This window comes from Garra rufa, chromosome 10 (genome assembly GCF_049309525.1).
Source record: "Garra rufa chromosome 10, GarRuf1.0, whole genome shotgun sequence".
In the NCBI taxonomy this organism is placed as follows: Eukaryota; Metazoa; Chordata; class Actinopteri; order Cypriniformes; family Cyprinidae; genus Garra; species Garra rufa.
Genome location: NC_133370.1, coordinates 29,258,917 through 29,264,916, shown reverse-complemented (window position 1 = coordinate 29,264,916; position 6,000 = coordinate 29,258,917).

Genomic DNA, 6,000 nt, shown 5'->3' with positions numbered 1-6,000 from the left:
CAAAATGCAGTTTAAATGCAGCTTTAAAGGACTCTAAATGATCCCAGCAGAAGAAGGCGGCCATATCTAGCGAAATCTTTGCATATTCAAGATGGGAGATTCAAAACAAGATGGGAGTTTTTCCGACATACCCTAACTGACTTAGACAAGACAAGCGTTTGAGGTAAAAAAGTATACAATTTGTCAATTTGTTTCTAAAATGACCAATCGTTTCACTAGATAAGACATTTCTTCCTCGACTAGGATTGTTTAGGGCCATTTGAAGCCGCATTTAAACTACATTTTGGACGTTCAAACTCGGGGGCACCATAGAAGTTCACTATATGGAGATAATTCCTGAAATGTTTTCCTCAGGAAACATCATTTTCTTATAGACTGAAAAAAGAAAGACATGAACATCTTGGATGACAACGGGTGAGTAAATAATCTGTAAATTTTTGTTCTGGAAGTGAACTTCTCTTTTAATAACCAGAGATTCTGTCAACTCTACATCTTGGACAGTATATATACTGAAATGAAGATGCCAATTTTACACAAGTTGGTATAATTTATTAGGGTCTTCATGAAATGTCTGCAATGTACTTTGGTTAAAATTCCTCAATGGACATGTAAAACAACCTTTTATCTTGTCAAAAAGAGTTGTTTAAAGCAACCTGTTTTAGTGCATGGCTCTTTAAATGCTAATGAGCTGCTGCTCACCCCGCCTCCCTCTTCCATTTTTGGTGACGCGATACCATCAAAAACTAAACTAATCCACTTGGGAGAAAATGAAGACTCATGTTTACTTTTATATCCAACTACAAAACACCTGCATTGCTTACAAAACATTGTTGTCGCTACAGCTGCTCAAGCTTGGAGAAAATGGCAGACAGCGTACAACTGGTTGAAAGCGGAAATATGCTAATACGGGACAGTCCGTCAGCGGTCGTGGGTGGGGCTTGCGGTTTGATTATTAAGACTTTAGGTTTGTTGGAGAATTTAAAAAAAGCAGTGAATGGATTTTTATCATTGTACGGTGGTTGCGTCCATACACTCCTAAGACAGATTTATATGCAAACACCATATAAAACTGACTTTTGCATCTGATGTCCCTTTTAAATGTTTGATTATGTTTAAATGTCACATTATGGTGGTTCAGGGCTCGTTTCTGTAGGCCTTCATGTTTCTGTTATTTTTTCAACAGTTTTTAGTCAGGTTATAGGCCTACCTTGTCACGTGATTGAACAATACAAGCAACCCATCAGAGCGAAATATCATTAGAAAGCATGTGGGGACACATCGTTAAAATTCCAGTAGCTTGGTAATAGCTTTGTCAACAACCTGCATTCACTTGTGTTCAGTCAGGAGAGTAAGAGGGCTCTGTGTGCAATGAATGCTCCTGAAATTGAAATTCAAATGGTAGCCCACAGCTAACCAGCATCAGCTGCTCTGAGATTCCTCTCTAGCCTCAAATTACTGAAGATGCCTAATGAAAGAAGGAAAAAACCTGATTTATGAAACACAAATTAGGCTTGTAACAGTGTAGATTCTCATATCTTTCAAATCAGTGTATTATAAGTATATTTTATTACATATTTGATTCAAAGAAACATCTATAGTAGATTGTTTTAATACGGTTCCCACAACTACACATATGACCAACAACCATCAACTGAAAGAAGTGTTATACATTTCTGAATATCTTTAATGGGTATTTTATACTAAGATTACATGCAGATGTTGCGAATAAAGGAGAAGTTCACTTCCAGAACAAAAAATGACAGATAATTTACTCAACCCTTTGTCATCCAAGATGTTCATGTCTTTCTTTCTTCAGTCGTAAAGAAATTGTTTTTTGAAGAAAACATTTCAGGATTTCTCTCCATATAGTGAACTTCTATGGTGTGAACTTCTGAAATGCAGTTTAAATGCAGCTTCAAAGGGCTCTAAACCAAAAATCCCAGCCGAGGAAGAAGGGTCTTATTTAGCGAAACGATTGGTTATTTTCTAAAAATAATTGACAGTTTATATACTTTTAACCTCAAAAGTTTGTCTTGTCTAGCTCTGCGTCAACTCTGTGTACTGTTCAAGACAGTTAGGGCATCATCCTACATCGCTACAGAAGTACCGACCTAGTGTTTACAAAGTGAACATGCAAAGAAGATCAAACGCTCTTTACAACAAAAAAAGATAAAACAGTGATAGGGCGATTTTGAAGCTGGAGGAGAAAATGAGATGGGAGTTTTTCGACATACCTTAAACTGTCTTGAACTGGAATACACAGAGTTCACGCAGAGCTAGACAAGACAAGCATTTGAAGCTAAAAAGTATATTGTTTCACTAGATAAGACCCTTTTTCTTTGGCTGGGATCGTTTAGAGACCTTCGAAGCTGCATTTAAACTGCATTTCGGAAGTTCAAACTCGGGGGCACCATTGAAGTCCACTATATGGAGAGAAATAATGAAATGTTTTCCTCAAAAAACATCAAGCAAGACATGAACATCTTGGATGACAAGGGGGTGAGTAAATTATCTGTAAATTTTATTTCTGGAAGTGAACTTCTCCGTTTAGGAAAGCTTTTACTTAGGCCGTGTGTTAAAGGAACACTCCACTTTTTTTGGAAATAGGCTCATTCTCCAACTCCCCCCAAGTTAGACCAATAGCATCGCATTCAAAAATAACCAATGAGTTTCGGTATTTGTCCTATTTAAAACTTGACTCTTCTACAGTTATATCGTGTACTAAGACCAGCGGAAAATGTAAAGCTGCGATTTTCTAGGCCGATAAGATTAGGAACTACACTTCCATTCCGGTGTAATAGTCAAGGAAGTTTGCTGCCGTAATATGGCCGAAGCAGGCGCAGTAATATCACGCAGCGCCTGAAATTAGTTCCCAGCTAGGTATCTTCCAATGAGGAACGCTCCCTGTGCATGCAGCTGGTCACGTTGTGCTGCGCCTGCTTCGGCCGTGTTACGGCAGCAAACTTCCTTGACTATTACGCCGGAATGGGAGTGTAGTTCCTAATCTTATCGGCCTAGAAAATGGCAGCTTTACATTTTCCGCCGGTCTTAGTATACGATATAACTACAGAAGAGTCAAGTTTTAAACAGGACAAATATCGAAACTCGTTGGTCATTTTTGAACGCGATGCTATTGGTCTAATAGGATTCAATGATCTATGCTAAGCTATGCTAAAAGTGATATCGCCAGAACAGGAGAACGGCTGAATGGATTTCAAAATGGTAAAACTCTACTTATTAACTCAGGGGGAGTTGGAGAATGAGCCTATTTCCAAAAAAGTGGAGTGTTCCTTTAAGGACAGTGTGTGTAACCCATTATATCTGGGGCAACTTTATTTGTTCAGGTTGTTCAGTGTTAAGAAGCACAATTTGTTTTCTGACACTGATAATAAGAAACATTTTCTGAATTCTGAAGGATCATGTGACATTGGAGTAATGGCTGCTGAAAATTCAGCTTTGTTATCACTGGAATAAATTACATTTGGAAAATTGGTTATTGTAAATAAATACAGCCTTGGTGAGCATAGCATGTGACAGTTCCATAGTAGATCTACTTTTTCTTTCTTATATCTATCTGTATGCCTGGTATTAGCCTGTTGTTCATCAAAAAAAGGTTTGCTATCTGTTTTTTTCAGTGACCTTCAGTGGAACAGAAACATTTAACAAAACTTCGAAATAAGTAATTTGTGCATATAAATTGAAGAGTTGCACATACACACTTGCCTTCTCAAGGACACAATGCACAAGTAGGTTTGTGGTTACAGCACCGAGGATGGAAGGTCAGTCACGCAGGACTATAATTGACCTAGAAAGCTTTCATTTCAGTTCCCAGTTCTGTATCAAACTCTTGGCCCCCAGAGAAGGAACAGAAATCATATCTGGATCCTTATTGGTTTGCAGTGAAGGTAAGTCATGGTGATATTCAAACAAGTTCCTCAAATTCAGATTTATTTTACTATAAACAACTGCATGTGTGGTGCAAAAGTCTATATTACTGTATACAGTCTGTATGGTAATTCATTCTAGGTTTTGGATGTCAGATGACAACAGTCATTCCAGACCAGCCTGGACAATAACTACATCATGACAAACAGAGACTGTCCCCTAGTGGTGATTTCCGCTTCCTACAAATAAGAATATACATAGAATTTTTTCTATTTTCACATTACTTAACAGCAATGTGAAATTACTGTGCTTAATATTTTAAAATGTGTTCACTTCTGAAACTAGAATAAAATGCCAAACCAGTTTAACAGTTTGACAGTCCGTTTAATTTTTTACACATAGAGCCTAAAGAGGGCAGCACACACACACTGATGATCCTAATGTAAAGACACATGCTGTAAATGTTTTGGCTGTTCACAAATACTAACTTACTTTAAACATACAGTACAGCAGACACTCTAACAGAGTAAATTATACAATGATAAATGCAGTCACATGACCTGAATATGTTTAATACAGCAAGCTGGATACAGCACAGCATTTGTTCTAATGTTTAGTGTGTTATAATGAATATGGCATATTTTAACAAATATGATATAGTAGGCTAGACAATTATTTGAAGCATACACTTATGTATGTTTAACAAATAAATAAATAAAAAGAAAACATACTATTTCACTGTTTTTTTTTTCCAAGTGATTTTTTAATGTATAGAATACACTTTAAAAAAGTTAACAGAAAATATATCTATAACAGCACTGCCTTTTAGCCCGAATAAGACTTCAGATAAACAGCATCACCCACATATGCTACTGACAATGAAAGTGGTAATTTTTTTATTTGCCATTCACCAAAATGGAAAACTTTATTACAGGTAAATTGTAATTGTTGTTTTCAACCTGAGTTTATAAACTACACTGAGAAAAAAAAAAGATTCAGATTGTATTTGTGATCTATGCAACAAAATTGTATTTCTCTTCTGAACTTGATTTCTTTGCTCTCAATTAAAGGCGTCATGAACTGAGAAATCAAAATTCTCTTTTTCTTTGACATATAAGAGGTCATTGTACTATAAAAACATCCTGTAACTTTCAGAACTCAAAACTTAAAACTATAGAAGCCTGTTTCCGCCATGATAATAAAAAAGGTAATTGTGACTTTTTATCTCACAATTCTGACTTCTTTTCTCAGAATTGCATGATATAAACGTGCAATTCTGACTCTTTTTTTTCTCTGAATCGTGAGATATAAATTTGCAATTCTGCAAATATATCAGTGTTTTTTTCCTCCTCAGAATTGGACTTTATAGCTCCAAATTCTGAGAAAAAAAGTTAGAACTGCGAGATAAAAACTAGCAATTCTGACTTTTTTTCTGCAAATGCGAGTTAGTATCTCGCAGTTTTGACTTTATAACTCAAAATTGCAAGTTAATATCTCATAACTCTGAGAAAAAAGTCAGAATTGCGAGAAAAAAGTCAGAACTGCGAGATTCTGAATTTTTTTGCAAATACAAGTTAGCATCTCGCAATTTTGACTTTATAACTCATAATTGCGAGTTTATATCCCACAATTCTGAGAAAAAAGTCAGCACTGTGAGATAAAACTTTTTTTCCCAAATGCAAGTATCTCGCAATTTTGACTTTATAACTCATAATTGCGAGTTTATATCTCATAATTCTGAGAAAAAAGTCAGAAATGCAAGAAAAAAGTCAGCACTGTGAAATAAAACCTTACAATTCTGACTTTTATTTCCCAAAAGAGTTTATATCTCACAATTCTGAGAAAAAAGTCAGAACTGCGAGATTCTGAATTTTTTTGCAAATACAAGTTAGCATCTCGCAATTTTGACTTTATAACTCATAATTGCGAGTTTATATCCCACAATTCTGAGAAAAAAGTCAGCACTGTGAGATAAAACTTTTTTTCCCAAATGCAAGTATCTCGCAATTTTGACTTTATAACTCACAATTGCGAGTTTGTATCTCACAATTCTGACTTTATAACTCACAATTGCAAATTTATATCTCACAATTCTGAGAAAAAAAGTCAAAGGTT